The sequence below is a fragment of the Anoplophora glabripennis genome, unplaced genomic scaffold, assembly GCF_000390285.2.
Source record: "Anoplophora glabripennis isolate ALB-LARVAE unplaced genomic scaffold, Agla_2.0 scaffold1265, whole genome shotgun sequence".
Lineage (NCBI taxonomy): Eukaryota > Metazoa > Arthropoda > Insecta > Coleoptera > Cerambycidae > Anoplophora > Anoplophora glabripennis.
In genome coordinates, this window is record NW_019418103.1 from 53348 (window position 1) to 70240 (window position 16893).

The 16893-nt window shown below is 34.7% G+C and overlaps 1 non-coding gene across 1 annotated transcript; it reads right to left on the reverse strand.

The window, feature by feature from the left end:
• Positions 1 to 1398: 1398 nt before the first annotated feature.
• LOC111692577 lies at positions 1399 to 1618 on the reverse strand. Its single transcript, XR_002763271.1, has one exon. It is a non-coding gene; the product is annotated as a small nucleolar RNA U3 (small nucleolar RNA).
• Positions 1619 to 16893: the final 15275 nt, after the last annotated feature.

Sequence of the window (16893 nt, forward strand, 5' to 3'; positions counted from 1 at the left end):
TTTTCGCATTGAAACATCACAGAGAACATATAAACATCAAAAAATGTACCTTTCCTGTTTTGTCCAACAAATTTGTAGAGATAGGTAGTCAATAATTCTTACAATTAGTAATGTATGTGTTAATAGTTTGTTAAAAGCATTCTGCGGGGTGTTTATTTATGGTTTACGGCTGGTATATAGTATCGTACGCGATTTACTGTATGTATGTTTAACATCCGTGCAAAATTCAGGATACGTAAGATATGAGGTAAAAATATGCTTTTTTCCTTACTTGTATTGTCAATTGTCTTATACCCTAAAGAAAACTTATACAGAGTGTTTCGCATAAGGACCAATACAGAGCAGGGGCATGTAGGGGAACCCAACTTACCTTTGTGTATACTAAGCTGCACCCCCGAGAAGTTATACGTCTTGAAAGTGAGGTTTCAAATTTCGAAAAAAAATCGTCTCAGTTATATTTGAACTTAGAAATACCATATTTGGTACACGGTGTAAGTGTACCAAGAACAATAATCGACAGTAAGTAGAGTTCAATTGAAGTATTTTAAAGGGTTCATAAGGGACGCTACACCATTAAAATATGACAGAATTTTTAATCTGTTGTCGGACTTCAAAAATTATTACTTTATTTTATGGTGAATTTAATTCTAAAACTTTTCTTACTCTTGTTAGTTTTCAAAAAACTTTGTCGTTTTGAGTAAAAACACGAATAACTAATAATACGTATTATAGCTGTGTGGCTATGAATTAAACGTCAATCTTGACGATTAGGAACAAAGTTGGAATAAGAATAATTGAACAGAAAAATAAACGACTTAAATCAAATACTAATAGCATGCCAATTTGTTCGCTAAATGACAACTTCCCGACCATTTTCAAAACACTCAGCAAACAATTACGAAAATTAAATGACTTTTTTGCACATATGTACATACCTATATGTAAATGACCCCCTTAACAAATTTCTCAAATAAGAGAGATTGATCTACACATCTAGATTATGTTATCTCATCCAATACTTATTTGATTTGTTCGTATCCACGATTCCATTAATTTTACTTCACTTTTGCGCATGCTAAAAATTTTCGATGTCCAAAGTTCCGCTGTTCCCTAAGTTTATCTATGTAAGTAAAAGCGTGTGACTGTGTACATAAAACATACCTACACATTACCTATATTTTTCAAGTTAGTGACTTTTCATGAACCCCCGTCATGACTGCACGATGTGTCACATTACTTGGTTACACAATTACACAATTAGTCACTGGTCAGATCTGGTTTTTACTCCTATATTCATAGAAGTAATAAATAATACTAAAATTAAAAACTTCACTTCAATATGGGTTTAGATATAGGAGAGGATTACTAAACCAGAAATGTGTTTTCTTGCTTGAAGCAACCACCCGGATTGTTTGGTATCCGTGCCTCCCAAACCCACAAAATAATAATTGTAGGTGAACACGATGATCATCGACGACTTCTGCGGTAATATAAAATTACCACAAGAAATATCTGCCTCGCGTTCAGGACCACGAGACTATGTCTCTTTATCATGGTGGCAAACATCTCTACGTTTGAGAGAATACAGGAAGACCCATGATAATGATACTTTAGTTTTAGTATCATGATAAATGACCAACGGAAATAATTACGTAGCCTTATACCAAGAAGTCTTACTCTAAATTCTAGTCACATGCTGTCGGCGATTTACTGCAACTAATCCTCGTGTTAAAATGAGATGAAGTATTATTTGGTGGTACTGACATCTAGCGAGTCTACCCTAAACTGCGAGAGAAATGCCGCTACCTACTCTTGTGTGAAAACTTCACAAAATTTAGCAGCACGTAATAGCCGGTATACAGAATCAAAAAATTCATGAAGATATTCATTAATTTATGGATAATATTAAGACAGGGACTTTTGCCACCACGGAAGGGGATGGTAACACCAATATTTTTTTATAAGATATTTATTAACAAATAACTATTTTAAAATTTAATGAAACGTATTTTAGATGTTGCAAGTTTTATTAGTTTAGTAGCAACATAAACGCATTTTTAATTTGAAAATCGAAGTCAAATAAAGTATCAAATCTTATGCGTTCCCTAGTTAATTAAGCAAATCTCACCTATTCTTTGCGTAATCGAAGGTTGGTGGAGACGGTCATTAGTCAACTGGAACAATTTTCTCAAATTTTTACTTCATTATGCAGTTGTGACAGTTTTTATTCAGTCATAGCCATTACAATACTCACTGTTCTAGTGTATCATATCCCTTTATTATTATTATCTAATCAATGGAAAATATAAAATATTAATTTAACAGAATATTATTTACAAAAAGGATCTGAATATTAATTTATACATATAAATACATTAGTTACCAACATAGTACATCTACAAGTCAAGAGTTACTTTTTCTATCCAAAATTGAGATAGTAGTAAGATTTTTTCAGGTGGGATGACTACCACATAAATAAAACGTACTTAGAATTTTAGTAGGTAGTTTTCATAAAAAATTAATAACTGCTAATTATTGTCCTATATAGATCTATTTTCGATATTTTCAAATTTTATTGATATAGTATATTAGTATATAATACTATTAAGTATATTATAGTATACAAGGTGTAACCTAAGTATACGTTAAAATAGTTAAGTGGGGTATTTCTGTGTTAATTGTAAAAAAAGTTTATATAAACCTGTGTTCGAAAATGCTTCGTTTCTGAAATACAGGGTGTTGAAATTAAAGTAAAACAAAATCATCATTACAACAGCTGCTGAAAGTGGCTACCCCCGACATTAATACAAGCTTCTGCCTTCTGCTTTCTGTTGGAAAATGCCAGAAAAATAAAATAAATTAATAATAAATATATTTCTCAACTACTTCATTTAACGCCTAAGGGACTCAGCAAATTGCATCTTTGCAGAAATTTGCAAATTTCTCGAATACTGTGGCTTCTAGCGTTGTTAAGGAAGTGCCATTTTGCTTAAAAAAGTGTAGAGATATTAATTCACAAAAAATCGCATAAGTCTTATGTCAAAAAAGTTATGGCAAATTAACAATGCTCTAAGTACTGCACAATAATTAATAATACCAAATTATGATTTCTCTCCACAAAAAACCCCCGGTTGCCAAATTTTATGCGAAAAATAAAATTTTAATTTCTACACTGTGTATCTCAGAAGCGAAGCATTCCCGGACAAAGGTTTATATACACTTTCTTCTTAGAATTAACTCAGGAATATCCCCACTTAAATATTTTAACGTACTTAGGTTACACCCTATATAGTATATTAATTTCGAGTAATTTGAATAAGTCCTGAAGGTGGCGCCACTTACGTGTTACTTGTGTAATCTCGACAGCGAATGGTTAAGGACCCACTAGACTCTACAGAAGAGCGTACTCTGAAAAAAGGGCCCTAGCCGGCGTGACCTATCTAAGACAGGGTCTCGCGAACTGATCGGACTTCGTCCGCTTCAGCGGACCCGGTCTGGGAAGACGGGAAAAGGGCCTGTATCATGAAGACATGAAGCAGGTGAAGAGCGTTAATTTCGCTCGACCCCGCTCCGTCCGAGGTCATAAATCCTACCAAGGATATTGGCACGCAGAAGACCGTGCTTGCGTGGGGTATAGGAGTTACCGTGATCACTGACCAACAAAGCGGTTCTGCAAACGTCCACTGCATGAAGTCGGTATGTGATGACATGTGACTCCTGCAATTATTTTTAATGTGGATAAACTCTGGCGCATATTTTTGGTAATCGGTACTCTGTGTACGTGCTATTCCCGGTACATTGTAATTGAAACAATTTTGTCTCTTCTAATTTCATTTCTCGTGATCACTTAACTCCCCTCTAAATCGCTTTCAGATCAGGTAGTAGTGATGATATCGGTACTGCCGAGTTATTTATGGTATCATTGGCATCCGGTGTTTCTTTAAAAAGTTCTCGTTACCCATTCATTGTACATATCGTTACGTAGTTGCCATGTACATACATACCTATCTACACCACATACCTAAAGAAATATAAGCGCAAGAGAGACGTCGGATGTCTCTCAAAGTGCAACATAGGAGGCTGCCATTTTTATCTACTCATTGCCAACTCAAAATTTATTAAGTGTAGAAACACTAAATTACCCGAAAATTTTGTGGGCGGCAAATACAAATGTAGGAACTGTATTTATCAAACTTGGAATTTTAGTTTAAAACTATTTAAAAACTGAAATCAGAGTGTAAATATGTGTCAACTAAGCAAAATCAAAATTACCCCAACAAATTAACATAGTTTTTGACCATATAATGCTTTCATTCCATTCCAAGCCATTGACGAAATCTTTTATTACTTTTAAGAAATCTAGGTATAGAAAAAAACACAACTTCAGTATAAAAAGCAAACAAAAAATAGTAAAGAGAATAGTAAATCTATAGAAAAAAACACAACTTCAGTATAAAAAGCAAACAAAAAATATAAGAATGTGAAACATACCGGTGAAAAGTAACTTCTGAATTTGCGGGTAAAGATCGTTTATTATTTTTGCAGCTTCTAACAAAACACGACATTTTTTTCATTCAGAAAATATAAAAATTAAAAGTCAATAACACTAAATTAACATAAAAACAACACTATTATCTTGTTTAAATAGGAAAATCGCGAAAATAATAACCTCAAAAGTAATTCAATAAACAATAGAACATATACAAAACAACTTCACGTCACTTTAAATTTAGAAGATGAAGAGAGTAGATAAAAATGGCCGTCTTTTCTTCCCCTTTTATTGCATGCTCCGTGTGGCTGCGTAGTCGTCGAAAAGCAGTATATTTCTTTAGGTATGTGATCTACACTAGTCGGTGGCGTTCGGTTACTCTCTTGGCGAAGAATAATAAGAACCATACGAGGTTATAGTTCTTCCGATATGAATTGAAACTGACCAGCTATTTTCCCAGTAAAGTATCTTGAAGTGTGAGACACGACGCCGACCACCGACACCTGCGTTGGATATTTGTGTCCTACTTCTTTTTTGTTTTTACATGTGCCGTCTTTTTTGGCGAGATTCAACTGACATCGTAAGAACTATACTTGCGCTGCGTTTCTAGGGAGGGATAGAGCGAACCGCGTGATGTAAATAATATATTTATATTACTGTGATGGGTAATAAATCAAACGCACAGCATTACGCTTCGACAACGACTAACTTTATTAAAACTGTAGTGTGTATGCTCAACAGAAAGTAGTTGGGGGGTCGACCAATAGATGGCGCTAGTCGCCACTAAACTATAATTTTTGATACATTTCAACACCCCCACTTATCAAAAATGCACTAATCCTAAGTCTGATACAAATTTAGAATGTTTAACATTCTTCAACCCTTTTGTCAAAACATCAGCCAACATTTCGTCAGTACACAAGTATTTGATATGGGTAACTTTATTCTGCAAAGCTTCTCTAACAAAATGATGTCTGATATCAATTGACCTTTCGTGGAAGACTGGATTGCTACACAATTTTTGAGCTCCTTGATTATCGTTAAACAGCTCAATGCAATCCAAACTTCCATTTATTTCACTCATCAAATTTCGCAACATAAGGCTTCACTTAGGGCAACATATTCTGCCTCCGTGCTCGAGTGCAACTGTTTTTTGTTTACAGCTTCTCCAAGAAACAGCGCCTCCAGAAAGCTTGAAAATAAAACCGGTATAGGATTTCCGATCAGTTTTATCGGAACCCCAATCGGTATCTACATTTTTGTGCCTTTTAAATACCTGAGCACTCTTTTTGCGCACTTCCAGTGGTATTCTGTATGATGATTGTTAAATTGACTCAAGAAACTCGCACTGTACGCAATATCTGGACGTGTCAGGACCCGTATCATTTAAAAAGCTTTAATTGAAATCAAAATTATCAATTGGTGTACTGACACTGTTACAATTTTGCATGTTGAATCTTTCAAGTAAATTATCGATATATTCACTCTGATCTATCAAGGAGAAGGTAAGGTAGTCGGATTTTTGTAATTTTTCATATTTATGGTACGTGTAGTTTGGACCTTGAATAAGAATTTTTCGAAGTAGTTCGGCGCAACGTTCATAAATTACCGAGATAATCGATTTTGAAGTTTTACCTGTCAGCTAAATCCACTAGATGCGACACATTCTTGAACTGGGAGCGTGGCCTAATTGGTAGCGTTCAGGACTGACAGTTACGAGATCGCTGGTTCGAGTCCGTTGCGTGACGTTTTTTTTTTTTTAAAACGCACCATATGGTTTTTTATAATTTTTTTCATCTCAAAAATTATGAACAAACGAAATATTATAATAAATACTTATGTATATGTAGGAATATTCAAATATTTCATTAAAAAGCACAATTGGTTGATAAACAATATTTATTATGAACTAACAATAAGATTTCATTAAAAAAAACAAACGAGGTCAGGTAGGATGTTCTTTTATTTTATATTTATGTTACTATTTGACACGCAGTGTGGCACGAGCCAGAATAGTAGTTATCATAAAAAAAATGGGAAGCAGAAATTTTTTAAGCATCTAGCTTCCTTTCTTTTTTTTTCTGATCTCGAAAATTATGAACAAACGAAATATTATGATAAATACTTATGTATATGTAGGAATATTCAAATATTTCATTAAAAAGCACAATTGGTTGATAAACAATATTTATTATGAACTAACAATAAGATTTCATTAAAAAAAACAAACGAGGTCAGGTAGGATGTTCTTTTATTTTATATTTATGTTACTATTTGACACGCAGTGTGGCACGAGCCAGAATAGTAGTTATCATAAAAAAAATGGGAAGCAGAAATTTTTTAAGCATCTAGCTTCCTTTCTTTTTTTTTCTGATCTCGAAAATTATGAACAAACGAAATATTATGATAAATACTTATGTATATGTAGGAATATTCAAATATTTCATTAAAAAGCACAATTGGTTGATAAACAATATTTATTATGAACTAACAATAAGATTTCATTAAAAAAAACAAACGAGGTCAGGTAGGATGTTCTTTTATTTTATATTTATGTTACTATTTGACACGCAGTGTGGCACGAGCCAGAATAGTAGTTATCATAAAAAAAATGGGAAGCAGAAATTTTTTAAGCATCTAGCTTCCTTTCTTTTTTTTTCTGATCTCGAAAATTATGAACAAACGAAATATTATGATAAATACTTATGTATATGTAGGAATATTCAAATATTTCATTAAAAAGCACAATTGGTTGATAAACAATATTTATTATGAACTAACAATAAGATTTCATTAAAAAAAACAAACGAGGTCAGGTAGGATGTTCTTTTATTTTATATTTATGTTACTATTTGACACGCAGTGTGGCACGAGCCAGAATAGTAGTTATCATAAAAAAAATGGGAAGCAGAAATTTTTTAAGCATCTAGCTTCCTTTCTTTTTTTTTCTGATCTCGAAAATTATGAACAAACGAAATATTATGATAACTGTATGTAGGAATATTCTTCAAGTGTTTAATTAACATTTTGAGCTAGGTTGTGTGGGTCGTCCACCGTGTTTAAAAAAACCGCTTACAGAACACACCTGCTCGGGCATAAAAAGTTTCGGTAAATTCCACAAAGGGTAGAGAAGCATCGAAACTGTGTGATGAAAGAACAATCTTTCAAAATGTTAACGAAATTTGCCTCGACGTCGATATTTTGAAAATAAAATGCTCCTGTAAAAACATAACATTTACACGACATGCTAGATGCTTAAAAAATTTCTGCTTCCCATTTTTCTATGATAACTATCATTATGGATTATGCCACACTGCGTAAAATGTCAGATACTAAAAATAAAATAAAAAACCTACCTGACCTCGTTTGTTTTTTTTTTTTAAGAAACTTTATTGTTAATTCATAATAAATATTGTTTATCAACCAATTGTGCATTTTAATGAAATATTTGAAGAATATTCCTACATATACATATGTATTTATTATAATATTTCGTTTGTTCATAATTTTTGAGATGAAAAAAATTATAAAAAACCATATGGTGCGTTTTAAAAAAAAAAAAACGTCACGCAACGGACTCGAACCAGCGATCTCGTAACTGTCAGTCCTGAACGCTACCAATTAGGCCACGCTCCCAGTTCAAGAATGTGTCGCATCTAGTGGATTTAGCTGACAGGTAAAACTTCAAAATCGATTATCTCGGTAATTTATGAACGTTGCGCCGAACTACTTCGAAAAATTCTTATTCAAGGTCCAAACTACACGTACCATAAATATCAAAAATTACAAAAATCCGACTACCTTACCTTCTCCTTGTAAGCTAAGGACATTTTTATTTCTGTGAATTCTCATGCCTAAACAAAGTGTTAATTCACCTAAATCCTTTATCTTGAAATTAGAGTTTAGTTTGTCTTTCAAAAAATCTGTTTCGTCCTTATCGTTTGAAAAAACTATAAAATCATCGACATAAAGTGCAATGTTTATCAAGGACTTACTATTTCTTTTTATATACAAGCAAGATTCGTAATCAGATTTTATGAAACCGAGGCCAATTAAAACTTCATCTACTTTTTGATACCAGGCTCGTGATGACATCAAAACAGTTAGAAAAGCAGTCTTCACGTCCAAGTGTTTCACATCTAGGTCTAGTTTTACAGAAAATGCTAGAAGTAAACATAAACTGGAATACCTTATCACTGGTGCAAATGTTTCATCGTAATCAATACCCGCCTTTTGGGTATAGCCTTTTGCCACGAGTCGCGCACGATAACACTTTATTCTCATAATTAAACCTTATTTTAAATACCCACTTGCACTCCACCACTGTACCACTTTCGGGAAGGTCAACTAAGTCCCACGCATCATTTTCTTTGAAGGACATCATTTCTTTCTCCATGGCTCGCCGCCAGCAGTCTGCATCAGGTCGGGAGAGAGCATGTCGTACGTCTACAGGGACTTCTTGCAAATTGGTTTCATTTCGTTGGCATTGAAAGGTCATGTAGTCATCGTACTTCTTGGGTTTTCTTTCACGGTTGGATTTTCTTTACAGGGTATTTTTAATTTTTCACACAACTATGTCTCAGCTAGTGATGACTTCCTTTTTTATGAGATCGTACAGTCTGTAACCCTTAACATTTGTTCCGTAACCTACCAGAAACATTTTTTCAGCTTGTCAAATTTTTGTCTTTTGTGCTTGGACCATAACTTCACTCCCAAAGCACTTCACATTACTGACATCGGGTTTTCTACCATACCATATTTCATATGGGGTTTTGTCCTCAAGACCTGTTACTACAGAACGGTTTCATAGATATGCAGCCGTGTTTATTGCTTCTGCCTAGAATTCTTTTGAAAATTCAGCTTCAAATAACAAACAGCGAGCTTTTTCAACCAGCATGTGGTTCATTCGCTCAGATATGCCGTTTGGTTTGTTTTTTGATGTACAATGCCATTTTGTTTTAAAAAATTCTCAAAATCAAAACTACAAAACTCCACCATTATCTGACCTAAAAGTTTTTATGGTCTGTCCTGTTTGGTTTTCCACAAGGCATTTAAATTCCTTAAACTTTTCTAGGGTCTGATCTTTGGTTTTCAAGAAATCAACAAACACCATTTTGCTCAAATCAGCCTCAAGTACTAAGAAGTATTTGGAACCGCCTATTGATGCCGTTTCCATCGGGCCGCACAAATCTCCGTGTACTATTTCTAATAATTTTGTGGCCCTAGTTCCCTTGTGTTTAAAAGGTAGTCTCGCTTGTTTACCTTCACAGCACACCTTGCAAGGCTCATCAACCTTTGGGTTGTCCTTTGTAATCAAGACCCTGATCCGCACCATTTTTCATCACATTAAGGTGTCTGTAATTAATGTGCCCAAAACGTCTGTGCCACACATCACTTGTTATACTGGAATTAACCATAAATGACCTTGGTACTGGTTTTTTGAAGTTTAGTTTATAAACGTTATCAATACGGTCCGCCTTAGCGACCAATACACCATGAATATTGTAAATTTCACATCCTTCTTCATCGAAAACAACTTTGTTTCCTTTCTTAATCAACTGGCCTACGGACAACAGGTTAGTAGTTAGTTTTGGCACATAATACACATTACGGATTACCACATCATGATTGTTATCGTTGACTATTGTAGTAATGTCTACTTCGCTTGCACAATCTACTGGAATTACTTCATTGTTCACCACTGTTATTTCGGACAGTTTTATGTCATTTGTAACATTTTTTAACCAATCTTTTCTATATGTTAGGTAGCCACTGGCGCCGGAGTCAATGTACCAATCCGTGCTGTCAAATTTTCTGTTAAAAAATACTGCACTAAACGCGCTCTTCTCGCCACTTTTTCTCTGCGAATTTTTGAAGTTTTCAAATTCCTTTTTTAAAGATGGACATTTGTTTTAATAGTGGCCAACACAAAACATATAATACAACAAGGTCGTTTTCATAATACCAAAATCGAAACACCACTGACATTAAAGGACAACAACTGGCTCCCTCACTGTGTCTGGCCACCCAAAAAAATGGAACTAAAGATAGCCGAGACGATAATGATGATTACTTTATAATCTACCGCAGGTAAAACAGATGCCAATTTGCACGGGCTTTTGAAAATACATTCTAAGGGTCGTATGACACTATGCTAAAATTATAATTTCAGTAATTAACTACGAACTTTTTAATCTTGTAAGATTAAAAAGTTCTTAGTTGATTACTGAAATTAGTTCTAACTTTAGCATAGTGTCATACGACCCTAATATTACTTCCTTTTAATATTTAAAAATATATACGATATTACGATTTATAATGGTAAAATCGTATTTTACTCGTTTAAATAAAATTAAAATAGAAACTGCAAAATTTATAAAACAGTATTTATTAGCAATTCTATTCACAAACTTTATATTTTCTGTTAAACCTGTTTTCTAAACACACAAACAAAATGGAAAGTTGACGGATAAAAAACAATCTTTTAAGAATATGAATGTTTAGACATCATAAATAAATAATAAACATTTTCCTTTTGTGTGTATACAAACATAACACTTTTCTCTATATTTAATATGAAAACTTGCTCAATTTAATATTTACTTACCTTTTTGCCAAAACTTCCAATATTTTTCACATACTTACTACAAATACATAATATAATCAAGAAAAACGTCATGCTAAACAAACGTGAGTCGTGAATTTCAGTGTGGAAAAGTTAGTAAAAAATTTAAAGACACTAGATTTTACATAGTGAAAAAACTTGCAACAAACGTAACAAACTTAAAGTTACTTCCGTTTCCTCACCCCGTTCTTCGTGTGTCTAGACAAGCTCTATCCCCTCCCTGTTGCGAATCTGGCAATGCTGGTTGCACAGCCATGGTGGCCAACTTCTTTGCAATGGTAGCAGGTTACGTTGAAATTTTTCTTGACATTTTTGTCATGATTCGTCTTTATGCTGCCATCTTTCGGCCCCTTTTTAAACCCTTTCCCAGCAAAAGCGCCGCCTGCATTGTCTATGCTAGCGCCATCTACCTGCATGCCAATCAACTTTGTCTTGATGGCATCTGTCGTTATAGGAATCCCACTGTGCTCGATAGCCATGATCATGGGGTAAAACCGTTCAGGTAATCTCGCCAAAAGGAGAGATCCTACCCACTCGTCACTAATATCGAATCCACTTCTTTTCAGTTTTTGGGCCACTTCGGTCATCTGATTAATGCAGGTCTGCATAGATTCACTATCTTCTAGTTTGAGGGATATCAAAGTGCGAAGGAGGCCTATTTTCCTTGTAAAGCCTTTCTCGGCGTACAGGTTTTTCAGCGTGTTCCACAAGTCCACAGCGGTATCAGCATCGCGGACATGGACATAGATTGATGAGTCCACGGACAGTACAAGCTTGGTTTGGCCTTACTTAGCTTATCCGTATCAGTTTCTTTGCCTTCATCTAAGCATTTAGACAAACCGTCCAACACAAACACATTTTCTATCGCGAACGCCCAAGCCTCGTAGTTTTCTCTACCTATCAGTTTGGGTACGTTATTTAGGTAGTTCACAGCCATGTCTACACTACTAACTACTATTTCTGCGATTTACCCGATTAATCACTGTCACGCTGGGGCTATTCTGGGCCCATAACCTGATGTAAATAATATATTTATATTACTGTGATGGGTAATAAATCAAACACACAGCACTAAGCTTCGACAACGACTAACTTTATTAAAACTGCAGTGTGTATGCTCAACAGAAAGTAGTTGGGGGGTCGACCAATAGATGGCGCTAGTCGCCACTGAACTATAATTTTTGATACATTTCAACACCGCGCACCTGTTGAACATAGTTTGGTCAGAGAGTTTGGTGCCACAGACCACCTAGACTGGCCGTATCTAATTCCAATGCACGGGTACCAGTGAATGCAAAATCCGGGGAAGTGGAGTGTGGAAGGCAATCTGATCGCGAGCATCTTTAAAAAGATCCGGATTAAGAATATTTTTATTACATATTACACATTATATTGCATCTTATGACAAATATTCAATTTTAAAATTGTAATTCAGAAAATAGTATATTTTAGTGTCATATTAAATAAAACTACAAAATAATTTAAATATATTTGTCCTCTAAATAATATTAATTTATTTAATATTTGCCTTTTCGTAGATTTTACCGAATTAAATAATTTGACTTCATGATTTATTCGTACATCGATATACTTTGCACATTCAGCCCTTACAAGTTATATTAAATGATTTATTACAATTGTTAGGCAAATTATCAAATTGATGTTAATGCAAATTTTCAAATATGTTCGCATTCAGAATGTTTTTTAATACATGATAAACAATTTTATTTTTCTGTAGTCTAGGTGTTCTGCTTTCATCATTATTAAAAAAATTTATTAATTTTTCTGTTTCTTGGCATATTACTACGACATCTCGAGATGGATACCTTAAACAACCACGATCTTTAATAAAAATTAATTGACTACGAATACTGTGTATTTGACATTAAACTATTTACAGTCTTCACATTTTATTGGCTTTATTAGAGAACTTGTTATTATTACGAAACCGCCAATATGTACTATAATGTACTTGCTAATTATTTTTTTTGTCACAAAACTGATTTTTTCTAATCACATTTTGCCAACTTTCCTTTTCCAGGGTACTGAACATGAATTTGAAATTAGTTTTGTTTGCGATTTTTTCAATTGAAAAAAATATTTTATTAATTTTCAGCTATCTCGAAATGACGGGAATTGGTAAAATTTCATAAAAACTTGAGACTCGCATAAAGTAAATAATTACTAAAAATATTTTACAGTAATTCATTAATATTTTATAATAACAATATCACGTTAATCACTACACTATGTGGGCGAACAAAATTATAAAGCTAACCCTGGAAACTTGTGACGTCACCGAAAAATGACGTAAATAATTACCTTTTATATATTCCTTTTTTTTTACTTACCTAAAGAAGGAAACTTTTCGTCTCTCTGCACCAACTCGATCACTTCTATTTATACAATGTTTTACAATACAATTGCCTATGATAAAACGTCTAATTATCGAAATCACAGCGATGCGTACACGTCAAACGCTAGGACACGACTGAGCGCTGGGCTCCAAATTAGGCTCCGAAGTGTTTTCACCAAAGTCGCTCTATAAGCCAGTCTGGGTGGTCTGTGTTTGGTGCACATAGTAAAATCGGGGTAGGTGCACCTGAACCACAAAAAAAAAAGTAGGTGCATCCGTCCCTTGTCTGCACACGACCACGATCAAGGTTGTACCATTGTCGGAACAAATAAGTATCAAATAAGTAACAAATTAAAATCTTATAACAACCAAACTTAAACAGTACTGCTAGGAATAGGAAAACTTAATTAGGTATATCATAACATATATGCAGCGAAATCCCAGTATACCAGGATAGGTGTTTTTTTTTTTTGCGATACGGGGCCACCGTATTCCTTTTCAAGTTCTTTATAACAATTAAAACCTAGGAGCCGACGACGGTGCTGGAGATTATTTGTGCACTCGCAGTATACGGTGTATTCTACCCACAAGTAAATTAATAAGTATAAATGTGTAAGCAATTAATTCCAAGTTGCACATTACTGACTGCACTTCCATGTAGCTGTAAATAAAGAAATGCACGTCTCGCATTAGTTAAATAAAGAAATGCACGTCTCGCATTCTCCCAATTAGGCCACGCTCCCAGTTGAAGAATGTGTCACATCTAGTGGATTTAGCTGTCAGGTAAAACTTCAAAATCGATTATCTCGGTAATTTATGAACGTTGCGTCGAACTACTTCGACAAATTCTTATTCAAGGTCCAAACTCCACGTACCATAAATATCTAAAATTACAATAATCCGACTACCTTACCTTCTCCTTGTTAGACCAGAGTGAATATATCGATAATTTACTTGAAAGATTCAACATGTAAAATTGTAACAGTGTCAGTACACCAATTGATAATTTTGATTTCAATGAAAGCTTTTTAAATGATACGGGTCCTGACACGTCCAGATATTGCGTACAGTGCGAGTTTCTTGAGCCAATTCAACAATCATCACACAGAATACCACTGGAAGTGCGCAAAAAGAGTGCTCGGGTATTTAAAAGGCACAAAAAATCATCGCCTCACATTTAGAGGGGACGATCAGATTTTACATTTAGAAGGCTATGTAGATGCCGATTGGGGTTCCGATAAAACTGATCGGAAATCCTATACCGGTTTTATTTTCAAGCTTTCTGGAGGCGCTGTTTCTTGGAGAAGCTGTAAACAAAAAACAGTTGCACTCTCGAGCACGGAGGCAGAATATGTTGCCCTAAGTGAAGCCTCTAAAGAGGCTGTTTATTTGCGAAATTTGATGAGTGAAATAAATGGAAGTTTGGATTGCATTGAACTGTTTAACGATAATCAAGGAGCTCAAAAATTGTGTAGTAATCCAATCTTCCACGAAAAGTCAAAGCACATTGATATCAGACATCATTTCGTTAGAGAAGCTTTGCAGAATAAAGTTATCGATATCAAATACTTGTGTACTGACGAAATGTTGGCTGATGTTTTGACAAAAGGGTTGAAGAATGTTAAACATTCTAAATTTGTATCAGACTTAGGATTATAGTGCATTTTTGATAAGTGGCGGTGTTGAAATGTATCAAAAATTATAGTTTAGTGGCGACTAGCGCCATCTATTGGTCGACCCCCCCAACTACTTTCTGTTGAGCATACACACTGCAGTTTTAATAAAGTTAGTCGTTGTCGAAGCTTAGTGCTGTGCGTTTGATTTATTACCCATCACAGTAATATAAATTTATTATTTACATCACGCGGTTCGCTCTAACCCTCCCTAGAAACGCAGCGCAAGTATAGTTCTTACGATGTCAGTTGAATCTCGCCAAAAAAGACGGCACATGTAAAAACAAAAAAGATGTAGGACAAAAATATCCAACGCAGGTGTCGGCGGTCGGCGTCGCGTCTCACACTTCAAGATACTTTACTGGGAAAATAGCTGGTGTCGCAGCTGGTCAGTTTCAATTCATATCGGAAGAACTATAACCTCGTATGGTTATTATTATTCTTCGCCAAGAGAGTAACCGAACGCCACCGACTAGTGTAGATCACATACCTAAAGAAATATACTACTTTTCTACGACTGCGCAGTCACACGGAGCATGCAATAAAAGGGGATAGAAAAGACGGCCATTTTTATCTACTCTCTTCATCTTCTAAATTTAAAGTGACGTGAAGTTGTTTTGTATATGTTCTATTGTTTATTGAATTACTTTTGAGGTTATTATTTTCGCGATTTTCCAATTTAAACAAGATAATAATGTTGTTTTTATGTTAATTTAGTGTTATTGACTTTTAATTTTTATATTTCCTGAATGAAAAAAATGTCGTGTTTTGTTAGAAGCTGCAAAAATAATAAACGATTTTTACCCGCAAATTCAGAAGTTACTTTTCACCGGTATGTTTCACATTCTTATATTTTTTGTTTGCTTTTTATATTGAAGTTGTGTTTTTTCTATAGATTTCTTAAAAATAATAAAAGATTTCGTCAATGGCTTGGAATGGGATGAAAGCATTATATGGTCAAAAACTATGTTAATTTGTTGGGATCGTTTTGATTTTGCTTAGTTGACACATATTTACACTCCGATTTCAGTTCTTAAATAGTTTTAAACTAAAATTCCAAGTTTGATAAATACATATCTTACATTTGTATTTGCTGCCCACAAAATTTTCGGGTAGTTTAGTGTTTCTACACTAAATAAATTTTGAGTTGGCAATGAGGAGATAAAAATGGCAGCCTCCTATGTTGCACTTTGAGAGACATCCGACGTCTCTCTTGCGCTTATATTTCTTTAGGTATGTGGTGTAGATAGGTATGTATGTACATGGCAACTACGTAACGATATGTACAATGAATGGGTAACAAGAACTTTTTAAAGAAACACCGGATGCCAATCATTCTCGAGCGAGCGGCCGAACTGAGCGGACGTGTTTATTGTGAAGTGAAGTGCATTGCAACGAGCAAGATCTACCTGCCTTTATCAAGGCTACCTGGAAAGAATCCCTTTCTTTCCTCTTAACCACCAACCTAATCCCCGGCTTAAGCATAGAGGCCGTCGGCACCTTTGTTACAGGTATCTGTGCCGGGGTTATGCCCAGGTAAGTTTTTACTTTATTTATCAGTTATTTGCATTATTTTTGAATACATTTCTTTAAAATTGCGACCCCCGACAAACAATATACCAGACAGACTAATACACCAAAAGACACGTACGCCCCCGTAAGGGGGCATCCCCACACGACTAACACTTACACACCCACCCACCCACACCCACACCCACACACACACACACACGCACACACACACACACAC